This window comes from Gavia stellata, chromosome 11 (assembly GCF_030936135.1).
Source record: "Gavia stellata isolate bGavSte3 chromosome 11, bGavSte3.hap2, whole genome shotgun sequence".
In the NCBI taxonomy this organism is placed as follows: Eukaryota; Metazoa; Chordata; class Aves; order Gaviiformes; family Gaviidae; genus Gavia; species Gavia stellata.
This window is the reverse complement of record NC_082604.1, coordinates 14,454,115-14,471,845: the sequence shown is the minus strand read 5'-3', so window position 1 is coordinate 14,471,845 and position 17,731 is coordinate 14,454,115.

The following is a 17,731-nucleotide window of genomic DNA, read 5'->3' as shown; positions in this document are numbered from 1 at the left end:
CAAGGGCAACATTTTACAAATCACCGTGAATGCTGGATTTTTTTAGCATGAACTAGTAATTCAATTCTTGCAAATAACCAACACATCAACGGAAAAGAGAGGAGATAATGAATAATTCATAAAAATGAAAAAGAGCTAAATTTATCAGGTGATTAATTCTCAACAAATATTTAGACTAATTTTAAATTAATGTTCATGGATATGAATTCAAACACAGTGAAGTCAGGAAGTTGCAACTGATGTTCCCACAGTGAAATTAACTCAGGAACGCTTATAGATTTAAACAGTATGTTTTAGGTTCTATACCATGCTTAGGTATTTATACAGATTTACATGTCTTGAAAATAATTGTGGTTAACAAGCTCTGACAATCATCTGTTAACCATTTCATTACTGGCTCTCGCTGTGACTCTCAGCAGTGCAATCGGGCTGCAAGCCACAGAAGTTATGAACTCACAGCAAACCATTGCTGTCACCTTTCCCAGGAGGAAGCACCCTGTGCTGTAGCTGTGAGCTTCGTGGACAAGAAGCTCCCTCGTGTGGAAATTTATAGTTATGCAGAAGAATACAGATGACTGATGCCAATTTGCTATTCTCACTAGTTTCACGTTGGTGTCATTCAATTAAATTCAGTCCTTTCACTCCTGATTTATTCTAATGCAGATTGAGAGACAGATTTTTTTATTAATTTATCTCTTTAAATCCCTTTGCCATCTTAGACAGAAGTGACTATTATTGTAGCCAACAGTCTTGGGTCCCATGCAAAACCATGCTCTTGCGCTGTTGTTGAGCTGTGTGTGTCTGAACACTCGGCTGAATGCAGCGCCAGGTGAGATCGGCAGGCTCCCGTGCTATCTGCCACTCTTCCTCTGCAATTTCCAGCCCTCTTATGACCCTTAACAAGCCAAAGACATCTTTGAAGCAAACGTGTCCAACCACTGCTGAAGTCAATATGAAATAGAGTCTTATTTACCTGCAGGGCTGAATTTGGCTGTGAGTGCCCACATATATACCTTGTAGGTAAGCAATATATGCATGTATTTTTTTATATATTGTAACCAGATGATAGTACTGTATTTCTTGCACTTAGTGACTTTGTTGCTGTTTAGAGTGTTAGTACAACTTTTTTTTAACTTTTTTTTTTTTAAGTGTAATGCTTGCATACGTGTATGAGTATGTTTGAATGCCTGTTTATCCCCAGCAGCAGCTTCTGGGACATACAGGCACAGGTTCAGTCCCTGGACAAAACAAAGCACTGAGGCTGGGATAGCTCTTGCTGGCTAGAACTTCCTCAGCAGCCTGTTTGACCTTGGTCCCACTCTTCAACATGCTGGTAGAAATTCAGTGCCAAGGCCAGCAATTTTTCAACTGGAAACTCCTTCATCAACTCATAAACCATAGCTGCCATCCTTAGCAAAGATGATGGAGTTCTGCATCATGTTACTAAAGAAAAGCTAACATGTACTAAGATTTTTAAAAACCTGTAGCTCTAACTAGTAAATCTTTCTTTTTAATAGCAATGTGTTTCACATTACAGGAGGTACGTATGTATGCTCTTTACAAACCTCACCTTTCACGATTCCCCTGTGGGCTAGGAGTGGCTCTCCAAAGGAGAATTCAGTATTCCCCAAAGGAGGACAGATATTCTCTGAAGCAGATTCATGTCCTGAACATCTTCTAGAAAAAAACATGATTGTTCTAATGAAACAGAAATTTTACTTAATCCAGCCAAGTAAATAGTTTCACACTTGATCACTAGCCAAATTGTAAAGCTGTGTAGTACATAATTCCCGTGTTCAGTAGATGGCAGCAACAGTTTATTATTACAATATTTAACTTTCCACAGATCACAAGCTGTACCCCAGATGCTGATTAAAGATTAACATACCTTTAACCTCTAACTGATTCCTACCCTTAACTGGAGGGTTTTATTTTCTTTGTCTGATATTTAACCTTTGTCACATGATGCTGGGTTATCTTTATTGCCTGCAACTTACAGCTGAATTATTGGTGACTGATATGAGATATGGTAGATGCATGAGCAGAACCCAGTCTACTACAAAGTGAGCTGTTCTGGTCAGCCCAAAACCTTTTTTTTTGCACCTGGAACATCTCTCCAGCTTCCACAGGTGGACAGAGGAGAAGCCCCAGCCCCAGGACATTCCCCACCTTTTGCAGAAACAAAAAGTGCTGTGTCTAAAGGACATTGCTTTGTGGTGGGGTCCCTAGAAACATGGAAGGTTTTTATGGGTAAAATAACTTTGACCCATCTTGGGTCATCATGGTCCATCACTATGTGCTGTCCTGGGGCAGAGGGATGGAAACCTGCTGTAATGCCACAAACCCAGATGACGCCACTACCTGGGAAGGAGCTGGTTTGTCCATGGGAAGGTCAACCACTTTTTGTAAGAGTGGCAACCACAGCATCTCCGTAAGTCCTGAGATCTTTTGGCCATCTAATAATTTGGTGGATGCAAAAGTACTTCTCTTTGTAGACTTTGATGTATGTATTGAAAAAAATCTCTTTTTGTTTCAATTGGGTTATTTGTTTTAGGATTAGACAAACCTAGAAATTATCCAAAATACACATTTTCTAATGGAGTTATCTAAGTGGTACCTGTTTGGAAAAAAAAAAATGCAATTTCCTCCTCCTGACTCTCCTCTTAGTTGTATTGATTTCTTTTCAATTAGAATGCTATGTTCTATGTTAGAATGACACATACTAGTTTAATTCAAAGAGCAACTTTAGGTTTTTAAATGTGCTTTTTTCTTCCCTAAAAATGGCTTCCTTAGGGGGCAAAAAAGACTTTAGTTCCTTAGGGAAAATTACTCCATATCCTGTGAAAGGAGATTTGGTGGTTTTTTTTTTTCTGGAATCCTAGATGTTTTTCTAAACTCAATCCCTCTTAAGAATAGCTTCCTTAATGCCAAATCGTTATTGAAGTACGCTATTAGCACCTGCCATGAGACAGCAGTTTATTCATGATTTGTCAGCATTTTATTAGTTCACTCCTCTGAAATGAAGTCAACAAAAAATTCTGAGGTAACTAATACCTACTTTTTGGAGTAAGACAGCCCAGGCCAGATACAACTTTCTGCTTTCTTTCTGTGTTAGTATTATGCTTACAAAAGCCTACTAACCTTTTACAAAAGAAAGGTCAGAAGGACAGGGACTGATGTGTGCTCAGTGACTTGCCCCCGAAGTGTGTTCACTCCTTCATCCCGAAAGACAGTAGATTCCTGCCACTGTGAAAAGGAGACCTGTAGGTGACCTCACACTGTTGTACATCTCCTAGATTGCTACTGAAAATTCATCTCAATTCACAATTAAGTCTTATTCTCCAGTCTCTCTTCACAAAAAACAATACAGAGACTTCGCATCCCTATTCTCACTTTCATTTCCTTCTGGCAAAGGAATATAAACATAGTTATTACAGCATTGCTGCAGGAATCAGAGTCTTGACCTCATCTGCCTTGATACCCAGCAGACCTACTTGAAAGCTACAGATTTCATATTAAACCTTCTGCATTAAGGTACCCAGGACTATTCAATCCAATGAACTTCAGGTCTCACTGATTATTGAAAAGGCACACAGTGAAGTTCATGTTGATGGACTATGTTTCTGGTATGGAGTCCTGGGGTCAGCTGTGAAGCCATGCAGCACTGGTACTTACCCGGCTGGTTTGTCAGTCTTGGTTTTGAAATAAATGTACGTTACTGTATTGCAGGGATTAAATCTATCTCTTCCATTTATTATTCTCATTCATGAGGAATGAATAAGTTAAGCAATCTTGTATAGACCCAAATTCAGTGCTTTCACAGGCTGCGGGTTCAGTTCCGTGTACTACTTATTACATGGGCTCTGGCACGCACTAGCTCCTAAAACCTGGATAGTGGCAAGCAGAAAAGCATGGAGACTGCTCAAATGCTTAAAGATAAGCGAGCACTTTGTGTGCTCTTATTTCTAAAGAACCCATCACCTCCCAGGTTTAATCCTCAAATTACTATGTAATAAAAAAATGTTGATGAGAACTCCTGAGTTCTCACATAAAATCCTAATTGGGAGGAAAGTCTCCACTTACTTGAGTGACCTCGTTAACTCTGCTTGTTTATCTAAAGTAGGAGTACTTTCTGTTAAAGGCTGATAGATTAGGCTTAGTGTGCAATAAAATAAAAGAGTGTTATGGAAAAACGCAAGAGAGGACCAAGAGCTACAGGGTGGCACCGTGAGAGCTGCGCTGCCTCACAGCCATCCCGGGGCTGGCGCATCCTCTCCTCCCTCGCTTACAGGGAAAGTTGCACTTCAGGTACGCGTGTCTGGAAAACAGGGAAGCACACACGATGTGTTTTCCATCTTTAGGTTTCTATAGGCCAGTCATAGTATGTCTAATAATGTTTTTATTCTGGCAACTGGGTGAGTACTGAGGGAAAATTCTTCCTGTAAGTCATTTCAACAGGACTCATTAGCTTGATGTGGTTTTCCACCTTAAGATATTAATTTGAGGGACTTTTTTCCGCTGTGCCAACAACATTAGTTAAGTGCTCTATTTACATTACTGATTTTTTGTATTAAAAAAACCCCCAACATACAACAACAAAACCCTACAAGCTACTGTTGGCAGCCACTGCTGTCTCTAGAAATACTTGTTTCTATCTAGAAATGACCGTGGACACTTTTTTGGTTGTTGTTTCAGATGAGCACATTTAGAGAAAGAAAATGTCACAGTGTCAAGGTCCAGTATTGATTTGTAAGTCTTTTCTTAGTTGTTTATGGATTGCTTGCAGAAACTTGGGGAATTTTTTGGACAAGGCTAATGACTGTTATTATTCTATCCACATGTTAGTTCTAGACACATGAATAATTATGTTTTGGCATCAGGAATCATTTTGGGTGTCTGTCTTTAATAATAATGCTCCTACATATCAGCCAGCACTGAAATAAGAAATGCAGCCTGGGATCAAAATAAGGATCACTACTAGAAATACCTCGTCTGCTTCACACTTCTCTAGAATTCAAAGGAAAGTTTTGAGCATTTTTTTAAATTACTTCTGGGTTTCAGGAAGAACCCAAAGTGTCAAAACACTGTTTTATTTAAAAAAGAAAAATCCTATTTGCTTTGCAAATTCAGGAGAGGTATTTTGGCTATTATACAGGATAGTTTGCTGAGTGTATAGGATAGGAGTGAAAAAGATGGTTTTTATTTATTTATTTTAGCTTCCCTCCTATCTCTGGTTTCATATAGCTGTAGATTAAGGCTCAGAGCACCTGGGAACTAAGAAAGAGCCACAAGCGATGCTTTCTCTGTCCTTCAGCTTTGCCCAGCATCAGGGCAGCAACACCACATCTGGAACCATAAGTTTCCCTTGAAAAGAAGGCTTTGAAAAGGGGAGTGGGGGGGGAAAGATATGTGTGACCTGGCTTCAGACTAACCTGTTTGTATAAGCAGTCTCATAAAATGATTTGTCTCAATTCTTTGCTCAGTCCTTTCTTGCCGGTACTGGGTTTGACATGTTACAGGGAACACAGTGTTGTAGTTGAACTGTCACCACTCTGGGTAAGGCTACTGGCCCTGATGTCAGGGAAAGGTTGAATGATTGTGGAGCTTAGGAAGAGGAAGAGTCTGACCAAGATGAATCCCTGCAAAGCCACATGGTAACTTGAGCTGAAGGAAAGAATGAGGGTGTCATGAGAACAAAATGAGCAGGGGGCGGAGGAGGACACAAGGAGAACAAAATATTTCTGTCAAAAGTAAATTAATGCTTTCAACTAGCTGTGAAATCTAATATGGTCTTTACAAGTATGTGCTCAGCGGAAAAAGTATGATGGATCTTCATTACAAAATAAACATCTGCTTGGTGAAGTAACTGTTATCTAATGCACTGCTTATCTGTTCAAGCTATAATGTGCTCTTATCTTGGACTTCAGGTATATCACTGATAGATGATGATTAAGAAGGAAAAATGTTCTAAGAAAATCTGCAGAGATGCAAAATACATCATGCAGCATGGATGTGCTTGGCATCATATACATTTATTACTACAAATATGTGTTAGCTTTCTCGGTGAACTTTTTACTTTAAATCACTTAACTGTAAAAAACTAAAATAGAAGCCTTTCCTAAAGGAGTTATATCATAGCAGATGAAGTAAAAAAAAAAACAAACAACCAAACCTGTGCAAAAGAGATCAGACTCCTCTCTTCCCCCATGCTGTCCCGGAAATTAAATTTTGTCAATAGCTTTATTCAGTTGGTTGTTTATAAAGCAACATCATCTTAACTGCAGTCTTGGTTGATGTAGAAGGGTTTAGAGTTCCAACACTACAGTGAAGCATTAAAACCACAGGGCTTTGTTCAAAGCCCGAGGAAATAAAGGTTAGCCTTTGGATCAGGTCATTAAGGTCTTTTGTCAGATGGGTCCAGAGTAATTGTATGCAGCTCTACCAGCAAGTATTTTATATTAACTCGGAGAAAATAACTAGTAAATGCTGTAAAACACGTGTTCCAGTTCTAAAGCCATAGAAAATACTGATTAATGCTAATATAGATCTACTTAGGCAGAAATCACATGCTTTGAAATTCTGGAAAAGATCTTTAAAAGAGAACCATATAGAATAATTGTAAATGCCAGTGCAAAAAAGACTTTTACCTCAATTTTGGAGACCTGCCTAAGGAGCTTAGTGGTTCCAGAAACCTGCAGAGCCTACCTGCGTAGTCTTGTAGGCCAACACATCCCACCCAACTTGCAGAAGCTGCAAGTCCAGGGGGTTGGACGTCCCGCCTCCAGCAGGAGAGAGTGGCCATTTCCCAGGGTCAGGGGCTGGGGGGCACTAAGCCTCCTCCCGCAGCAATGCAGGAGGAGCAACGTGTGTCTTGGCAGGGCTGGCTCTCTGCGTGCCTCCAGCCGGTGTGGTCCCCTCTGGCAGCACACCACAAACCTGCTGCAGCTGGAAGAGAAACTGCAGTCTTCGGCCAGGAGCTCCCACCAGGACCTGTCCTTGTGCAGCCATGGTGGCTGTATCCTGCTTTCGCCTTGACAGCTGTGAGACGTGGTGGAGAGGAGAGGGCACCTCCTCGATCAGTAGCAACCAGCAGCTCAATTACATTAAACAATTGAATCAAGGATTGGATGGCAAATACAATTTATAATACCATATAATACAGCAACCAGAGAGAAATATCTCCTAGGCTGTGAGTAACAAATCTGACAAACCTGGTTTAAGAAATAATAGGACTACATGTGAATCTCCTGAAAGCTGTGCTCAGGATTTCTAGGAATGGTCGTGGCCTGAGTGTGAGGTCACTGATTTGATGAGCAATTTCTTCATGTGTAATTATTCCACACCCAAGGTAATCTGTATGAGATAAGAGTTCACTGTACCTGACATTGGTGGCTAGGTCTTAATAGTGAATAGGGTTTATGTGTGATGTAAAGCTCCATTTTCCTTTTCCTATGTTTCCCCCTTCCCAGCTTCCAAGCCTCCCCAAATCCCCCAGCTCTCTGTGTGAGCAGCAGTGCCTGGTGCTGAGTTTCCTCGATTCTCATTCTTAATTGACCTGTAAATTCACCTCATAAACTCTTGCAGCTATAGTGGCCCTTGTACTTTTACAGCCTCTTAGTTATCTTCTTAATTAATGAAATCCTCAATGTCCCCAGTATGTTTTTATCAGACAAATTGGTTATGAAACACATTAACTTGGACGTCATTGGCTTTAGTAACATTCTGTTCTCAGCCTGGTTATGTGTTTAGGTATTGCACTATTCATCCTCAGGTTGGCAAAAGAAGTGAGTGCCAATGTATGTCACAGCAAAATCAGAAACACCCCATTTACAGCTTTTCCTTTATCAGCAGCTCCCTAACAAGCCTAGGGTGCCTAATCAAGAATAGTAAAGTTAAAGGGCGTTATTTTTTCATGATAGTGAATTCAAAACCAATGCTGGTATCCAAAAGACTATAATATTGTAGATGAAAGCAGATGTGGGCTTGGGTGCTGCTGGATACTCTTTGCTGTGCTAGGACAGAGGTGGGGCTGGGGAGTGGGGCTCCGAAGGATGGGCTAAGGCAGCGGAGGGGACTCCTCCCCTCGAGCCAAAGATACTTACCCGCTTTTTTATTTTATGTACTTTTTAAAAGGGGAGATTTCAATTCAAGGCCCCAGGTGTCCTAACATAACCGCTTTATGTGATTCCAGTTCTGTAGCAGCACAGAAACGTCAGCTCTAGAGGGTTTGGCCAGTGAGTCCCACCCACTTACGTTCCTCGCTCCTGAGGAAGCGTGCTGCAGGAAGGGGAGTCTTCCCGGCCTGCTAACACTTCGTTGCTGCTGTGTGAGCTAATGTTGCCTGCAGCAGTGCTTCAATGAAAGAACTTGGCTTTGCAAAAAAATTAAAAAAAGCCCAAACAAACAAACAAAACCCCCCAAACCCAGATCACTCTGGAAATTCAGTGCCAACTTTGACATGCAGAGCTGGACATCCGCAGGATGGGGCATGTGGAACTGGCCTGAGTTGGCTTTCCTGGTGTATTGTATTAATGAAGCTCGTATTAATTATGCTTTTTAGGAAAAAAAAAAAAAACATGCCTAGGAAAATGTTGCCTATAAATATCTGTTTGCAGTATCAGCATCCCTTTAGCAGAAAACAGGATTTACACAAGCTGTATTTTAAACTCTTGGTATCACAGTTAATCCTAAATGCTGTAAACTGTAATGGCCTATTTCTTTATGTCGAGTTGTTCTTTTCCTCCCTATATCCTGGTTTCTGACTCTAAAGCGGCTTATACTGGTTCATCTGCAGTGCTGACATTCAAAAATATGCATGACTAGCAGCAGTAAAACTTTATTTAGCCTCCTTCTCAGTCTAAGCAAGACATGGTTTTGGCACAAAAACGTTTAGTAGCAAAATCAAATACGTTGTATTGTTTCTATAGTTGTTTAGTTGTTGTTTTCCCCTTGTGTTCAAATATCTTGAGGAAGGACTGATCATAATGGCTGACATTTTACTGGGAATTGCTTTTCTTGTTTAAATGATTATCACAATTGTTAGTGACAGCCTGAAGAGACATTGCTGGGCAGCATATGTAAAAATATGAGGACTGCTGCTTTATGGGGTTTGGAACTCCTAACTGTACAATCCTGCTATCTGGATGCTGAATTAACAAAGCTATTACAAGACTAAAACTGTTTTCACCCAGTTTCCCTCTCAAAGAAGAACCTAAAACTCATTTGTTAGACTGCAGGCTTGATGACTGACTTGACATTGTAAATGAAGTCAAATAAGCTAACAGTCCTGTTACCACAGTTACAAATTTTTAATACAGAGATAATGTGTGAGCTGCCTCTTCTGGTTTCATGAGTATATTTTTTATTATCTTAGTGAAGGCCTAATTAGTAAACCAAAAAGAGAGCTACACTGGGACTTGGGAGATGTTGGATGCCTGTCAGCTGTTAGTGGATTGGAATCTATTTGCCCCAGTTCCACATCAAAGAAATAATAGTAAGAAGAGTAATTTATCTACTTTTAAAAATGTTTGGATTTAAACTGCCTTTTACTGCGTGTACATAATGTCTGACACACTGGTGGTGATCTGATATTAGACTGTCATGTTTTACCAAACTGTGGATTTTGCCTACTGGAACATTTCATTATTTGCCTATCTGCTTTCAAAACCACTACTAGATTGGATACAACAAGTAGTATAAATGCCAAAAGGAAAATAATTTATTGATTCTGGATAAGATTCCTAAAATGTGAATAATTGGGGGTGGGGCTAGCCTTTTAAAACCCAAACTCTCCCAGCAAGTTCTATTGTGAAAATCGTATCAGGCAATTGTCACTTTAGTCAGATTTTAAAAGTGCATTTTTGTGTGACTATAAATTGTGTGGTCTTTGCCAGCAAAACCTGTACCGTGCAGAGCTGCCAATATTGCGATCTGCCTGAGCGCTAAGGGAAACGGAGCTGTTAGGTGGTGTCAGGAAGAAAGACAAGAGCTACTTTGGTCAACACAACTCCATCCATCAAATCAGGTTACTGAGTCCTCTATGTCAGAACCTGGTGGAGGAACTGATCCCATTTCTGGTGTTGGGTACCACTGGATCAGACGAGGTACTGGGGTCAGGGGGATCAGAAGCTAAAGTGGTAGTAAGTAATGTTCTGAATATGCAGACCGTAAGAAATGTACCTAGAAAATGGGGTCAAGAATCTACAAATAATGTTTCTTTTCATTTAAATGTGCTTAAACCTAAAGAATAAATTACTAAAAGTGTATTATATATATAATTTATATTAATAAATTTATATATATAAATTTATAAATTCACTTCTCTTGAAGCAATTCCAACTTCTCTTCCAAATGTTTAAGGGCTTCCCCTGTGGCATTGATTATATCTGCTAACTGGAGAAAATAAAAAGGTACTGAGCATTTCAGCCCACTGATCTAACAAAAAAACACAGACTGTCAGTCATAACACCAGTGATCCTAGTTGGATAAGGAAAGAAGTGGAGCATTATTTGATATGGCAAAGACCAATAATTTACTTTGTATTGTTTGAATCATGGCATCTTTTTTTCTGCCACTGAAAGGAAGAGGAAGAGATAAGCTGCTATCTCTGTTCTCTTTGATAAGATGAAGATATCCTCACTGAAGAAATAACATTCATCCTTATGTCAAAAAGCCATGTTTGCTGGGCAATAGAATCTAAATTTCTGGGTATAAGTCTGAACTGAGCTAAATATAACTGTTTCATTCCTGTTAAAAAGGAGAGGTAGTATCAAATACTACCATGTATTTCTAATTTCCCAACCATGTCAAAATACTTCTATACCTATTTCTTAAGAAATGTTTAAAACCTATTTCTTGGTGTATGGTATTAATCCTCTTAGTGGACTCAATGCAGATGTGTGGAAAAATGCTAGTCAGCTTTAGATTAGATTCTTATGTACCTGAGGAAACTAGCAAAATAAAATCCCCAAATCCTTGTCATATCTGGTGTCTAGGTGAAATTCAGTACAGTGCTAGAATAATAGGGTTTTTTGTTTATGGAAAGTTGAATATTCGAAATAGAGACCTTATTTTGGGAGTTAGAAAAGACTACAGAGTATGTAAATCTATAAAGTGACCTGCCCTTACTCATTTCTGTTTTCTTTATTAGGGCTTCAAATTTAATTCCCAGTGTTGGGATTTATACATGCACAAATGACCGTGATCAGATTTGTCTGGTTTAGATTAAGTACAGCTTACTTTGCAGAGACGTACATGGACAGCAGCAGCTCCAGTATGGACTAGGTGAATGTACAGAAAAGGATGCAGAAGGTTTGCTCACCAACACTGCAATCAGGACATGAGCCAAGTCGCTCAAAGTGCTTTCTTTCCCAAAGAATTTAGTATTTGTTTGTTCTTGTTCCTGTAACTACGGAGTCCACGTGAATATATTTTTTTCCCTGAAATGGTGCTTTATAAGCAAGGTAAAACTGTTTCAAATATCATTTATTTCCCTTTCAAGGTGGACATACAGCTTGGAGTTATCACCTGTATGTAGGTATGTAACCAGGTATTCCGTAGATAAAAATTAATGTCTTGTAAGTAAGAAGTATAATTACTGAAAAAGCCCAGTGTACTTCACGTCACAATTTAAACATTTATTGTACTGCTTTGAATTTTGTGTAGCCCGAATCTTTTGATAGACGGGGAGGCAAAAACATTCTATTCTATTCTATATTCTATTCTATTCTATATTCTATTCTATAATTTATATATTATATACATTATATTATATTCTAAGTTTGGAGATGGAAAAAGTAAATATGATAAGGAGAAAAGCTAAGTAATCTTCAGAAATTTTTTGCATTTTACAATCAGATACACAATGTCCTTTCTGTCTTTCCACTCCAGGAGAGGGAAAAAAAGGCCCTAATAAAGAAAGTGTTGGTTGGTTTTGGGTTGGGTTTTTTCCACTGAAACAGAGTAATACATTTTGATAGAGGGTTGGGGTTTTTTTTGAGTGGATGTTAAACATGTGGATCTGTAAACAGCACAGGCTTGAGTATCAACAACATCATAACGTCCTTCTGAGGGCTTGACTTCGCTACAGGAACGAGCTGAAGCGCTGTTCCTGCCCTGGCACCCGTTCAAATGCGCGGCTCCAACCTGGGGAAGCAGAGCTGGGAAAGCAAGCTGGCTGGCTGCCGGCAAGGGGAGGCTGCACACTGCATCTTTTCTGCTGAATTTTATTAGAAGGTTGACTTTACGACAATCCAGAAAGGTTGTTACAAGTTTTCCAGATGCATACAAGTTTTCAAACACCTAGTGTCGGCATCGTGGGCCAGCTCCCTGATGACAGCAGGGAGGATTTGCAACGCACACAGCACACCAAGCGGCTCCATCAGCGGTGCAGTTTGGATGATTTCATGTGATACAACACTAACTTGGGATTGCAGCGGACCTCTGATGTGCAGCTCATCAAACCCCTCAGCAATTTGGCTTTATTTCCTGCCAAGGCTGCTCTCAGCTGTGTCTATGGCAGTTCAAAACCCCACACTCAGGAAGCAATCTGTCAAACTTTCAGCCCTCAGTGTAGCTGAGTGCAATCCCGGTCAGACTAAAGGCCACGAAAACTGGGCTATTAATTTGGTAGGTTGTAAGAGATGATAGTTGGGGCAGGCTTTCATACTGTTTTCTAGTATCCTATCTTGGAGTGGAGTGAGATTCGTATTTAATTTTCAGAACTGTTCTTTCCTGAGGACAAGGTAATTTCATCTTTCAGAGTTATCCATCAGGAGTTCCCTGTGCCCCTGATATTCCTGGAGAAGCTGTCAGGACTGGTGCTGTCTCCCCTACTGTAAGTCTCTGATTTAGGCTCTATAACTTCTGAGCGTCAAATTCTTCATCTATTACCTGAAGGTACATAACAAGCAATCCAAGGTGAACGGCAGTTAATACCTTGCTGCAAAGGTATTCAAAGCTGTGGGATCTGGCAAAGAGGTAACTCTATTTGTTGTGCTGTCTGAGCAATGGGCTTATATCTGATGCCATCTGACATATCTTACGTTTCAGCATGATAGTACTTATTATAGCTGTCTTGACACTATGATCTACTGGTTTTAAGAATTAGCTAGCTAGTACCTAACACAGAAGGACAAGACTATCTTTCTCCCCTCTCGTGAAAATATCACACATTTTTGTTTCTACTCATCTATTAAACAGGATTACCTTCTTCACAGGTAACTGGTACTTCTCTGAAAGTAGTCCTAAACCCTGAGGAGTAGGAATGTATGATGAAAGAAAAGGATAGTGGCAGCCTAGAGATGAAAATAGCAAAAGTGCATTTTACTGCCATAGATCCATTATTTAGATCCTTTGACAGAACAGAACTGTTCTTTTCTATGTTTTATAATTCTGCTATCCTGAAAATAAGGCTTGCATCTTCCATCTCATTAGGTTTTATCTGCACCTGTACACATTGTACATGTAATAATACCCAAAGGCTTCTGAAGAATGACTTTCAACAATATGAATGGAAGTTTAAAAGACATTAACTTATTAATTAATTAATTTATTTTTAAAGCTCAGTTTCTCATGTTTATTGAATGGTCTGGGAACCAAAAACATTGAAGAAACTAGCAGAAGAATTAAGTATTAGATTTAAAACTTAGGAAAATATTTTGTTATTCACTGTAATGTGTTAGGAAAAAATCTAGAATGTAATTGGTTTTATAGAATCTAAAGATTAAAAATTCATTAATACGTAAATGACAATTCATTACAGTAAAAATATAGACTACACATTTGTAGACAATAGGACCTCCACGTGAATCTTAACAGTGACATTTAAAGAAATGTCTCCGCAAGCCAATCCTCGGCAATACGTTATACCAGTTTCTCTGTAACCCTGTAACGTTTTATGATGATCATTAAGAAGCATTGCGTAAATCTACAATGACCCTTATAAAATCAGGCATTTCAGTTCAATATATTCATAGCTTATCTATGTAACATTGATGTTAACTGTATCTTTTGATCGTCTTTAACCTGAAAATATTTGGAATATACAACGTTTTATTATAAAGTAGCTTCTTTCTTAAAAAGCTGAGCTGAAAGTGAGGGATTTAACACCTCTCTGTCTTAATTTTACATGATCCAACAACAAAACCACCAACAAATGGGGCACTTTGAGATATAGCAGTATGTCTTTTTTTTAAAAAAAAAAGTTTATGGTAAACCTTATTTAACAGAAACCTTGATGAGCCTTTGTTTTAGAGTGATCATCTGGGTCCAAAACTCCATCTGCTTTTACGTAAAAGACCTTCAGTAGCTCTCCTGGTACTCTTTTTTTGGGCCTCCTCGTTCTTCATCACTAAAGGGCTGCTAATGGATTAAGGATCGTGAGTGGCTCCACAGAGCCTACATGGAACCAGGGAAGTACAGTAAACTTGGGACCATGCACAAAAGTATTTGCATACAGTCAGGTTTGAAACTAAAGTATTGTCTGTCCTTCTTGGGCTTCACCTTGTACGGTTAAATTTGTTATCAAAAGAGTAAACAAATTAATAGATGCTCTCATCTCTTACCCCAGTTCTCACAATCACGTATGTCTAGATTCTGCGTCATGAAACTGAAGACTCATTTTCGGGGCAGCTGTCTAGAGGCAAATGTTTTTGAAATAAAAAAGCTTTAAAAGTTACAGGAAACTTTTAGAAACTTTGGACCTTTTCAGACTTAAAAACTGTTTCCTCAAGCAATATGAATGCCCTGCACTGTCTGTATTTCTCCAAATAGTATCATACCGATAAGTATTAATGTAGTATCAGACATTAGAATGAACCAAAGACAAGCTAATCATTTCCTCAAATCACCTGTGCTTTCAGGACGTCTTTCAGAACTGGTGCATCAGGGTAAGCACCAATCAAAGGTTTAGGGTTGGTTATTTTTTTTTCTTTTCCTTCTGTTGACAGGTATTTCGCAGAAACCAGCCGTCTTTGCTGAACATTTAGGTTACAGTGGAAGCTTTTTCTCACAGTGGAAACTTCTTCAGACAGGAGAAGGTGATAGTGTAAAGATTATAGGAAACGTAAATTTTTTTTTTTAATAGGATTATACTTTACTGTGAATAATCATTTGATATACATATAGAAGACAACAGTTACACAGGCAAGTCTGAACGGCAATACCTCCTTAACGAAAGAACACCAGGGTTATTTTAGTTGTAGAAGTCGTACTGAGAGAGACGTTACTACCTTAAATTTCTGGCTTTGCAAGAAAACCTTCCAGGGATACTGCATGACTTCATCTGAAGGAAATATCTGCCCTTCTGTTCCACTGCCACTGCGAAAGAAAGCGGTGACATGAGACAACAGTGTCCCCACATGCGGTGCCCCCCGCAGCGGCAGAGCCCTTTGCGGCGGAAAGGCGCGGCAGGAAGCCTGCGGGGACGTCTCAGCCCTGGTGTCGGTACGATTACCAAACGGCGCTTTCTTACTGGAAACACGAAACGGCGCTCGCTCCCGCCCCGCCCCGCCGCGGGAGGCGGCCCGGCCCCTCAGCGCGGCCTCCCCCGGGGCGGCCCCGGGCCGCTCCCGCCCCGCAGCGCTGCCGTGCCGGAGGCGCGGGGCCGGGGCCGGGCGCTGCGCAGCGGCGGGCGGCGGCGGCGGGATCCGGCGCGGCTGGCAGCGGGGTTCCGTGCGGAGCGCCGCCTCGGCTTTGGGAACGGGTATTCTTTGCCGTATATGATTTCCTTTATCTCTTCAGGTATTTTTTTTCATCACAGGGATGCTTAATGATTAGAAGGGCCACATTTTCCGATTTGGGGTTGTGCATGAAGTTAGAAAATGTCATTCTTTAGCAACAGTTAGTTATTAGAGGTGGCAAAGTAACTCGCTGGCAAAGACTGGTTTAAGCAAGATCTTGCTGCCGAGGCTGTCCTGGGAGAGCCCTGCTCGAGAGAGCCGACAGCAGCAGGCACAGGTGAGGCAGTGGTGGTCCTGACAGCCAGCAGCGAGGCGAGCAGCGTTAGAGTTGTGCCCTCGTCCCAGCGAGGCTGGATCCCCAGAGTGACCTGTTCTCTTGACTCTCAGGTGTCGGGACTCCCAAGGTTTCAGGAGAGATGTCTGTGTAAGGGGAGAGGGTACCTTACCGCATCAGAACAAAATAGTTTTACGTCAACTTGTAGCTCGTTTCATTCCTTCTCTGAAGGCTATTTTGTTAACTTTAGCAGAAAATAACCTGTTTAACTAGATCAACTAGATGAAGTATACTGTTTCTCTAGCAGTCAAGGTTAAAATCCAGTGGCTGAGTAGTCTAATACAATGTGATCTTGAAAAGTGCAATAAAGCTAGCTAGGGTGAACTAATGCGTGCCTCACAGCTATTTGGCTTTCTTAGTCTGTTTTTTGAATCGTAAACCTTCCCGGAAGGGTCCTGGCTTGGTATTTAAATGGCATCATGCGTGATAGTTGTGCTTGGGAGCTTATGTTAATATGCTCTTGGCAGTATTTTAGTGAGCTGGGTAAGAAACGAAACTGACTCTCACGCTAGTATGCTGTTTTTCTGATAGAAACCAGAACCTCTCTAGTTAACTGAATTAAGACCTTTCTAAATCAGCTGCAGTGTATCTACTGACATGCCTCAGGGTAAGGGTGATGTAGCTGTGTTACGCAGTTCTGAAAATGAGAAAATGACTGGAAAGAAACATGGACATTCTGCCATTCCTTAAAAAGGAACAATCTAGGGATGTTATTTCCTTACTGTTCTCTGAACTAGAACAGTTTTGTTCTGACTTCCTTTGGAACCAGTATTTCCTCGTTTTCCTTTCCAAAAGTTTTTGGCTGTCCTTAAGTGCCTGGGCTCCGAACTCCTGGATGGGAAAACCCACTGTGCCTGGGCACCTGGATGCCTCTGAGCATTGCTTCCATGTTACCCATTTGAGTAACGATTCAAGAAAGTAAGGAGAAAGTGAGGAACCAGTTGGGTGTGCTGGTGCTGGGGGAGAGGGTTTAGGCTATCGCAGCAGTTGATTGCTACTTCTGAGAGCAAAGGGAAAAAGTCTGGGAACTCCTATGGATGAGAGAAATGCTGGCAATATGGGTTCTCCATAGTTCCAAGATACAGGGACAGGGTATGAAGGATGAGACTTGATGTGAGTTCCTTTCTCTCGTGAGCAGTACAGCAAGCGAGGTGTGGGGGCCTGCTGTCAGCTTGCTAACCCGCAGCTGAACGGCCGCTCTTGGCAGCTGAAGGATGGTTTGGGGAGGGGGAGCGGGGGGCATGGTTCTTTTGCCTTTCATTTCCTCTCAGCGTTGCAATGGTTGAGGCTGGGGGTTCAAGTTGTGTGTTTCAGGAGGGGTGGCTGGCAGCGCCCGCCTTTCCCACTTGCAGTGTGCAGGCGCAGCGGGAGGACCTCAGACCACCCAGAGACTGTATTTCATAAGGGTCATTCATCACCAGAGAGCTGCTTTGCATGAAGGGTTCCTAGTTGCCCCACTGTTTCCTTTCTGCCAGCAAAATTGCTTCTGCTTTCCCTGGTGTAAAGCTGAACCCAGAAAAGAGCGGATATTTTTATCCCATCTCTACTCCCTTTGGGAGAGTGGACCCAGAGTTACTCTGGAATCTGTCAGGAAAGGGCAAAACTTGGCAGCTTTTCCTGCACAGGTTCCCTGGCACCCTAACCCAAAATTGCCCCAGGGAGGGGTGAGGTGCTGGGATCCTGAGCCTGGTCCCCACCCTCCTCTCACCCTTTGGCA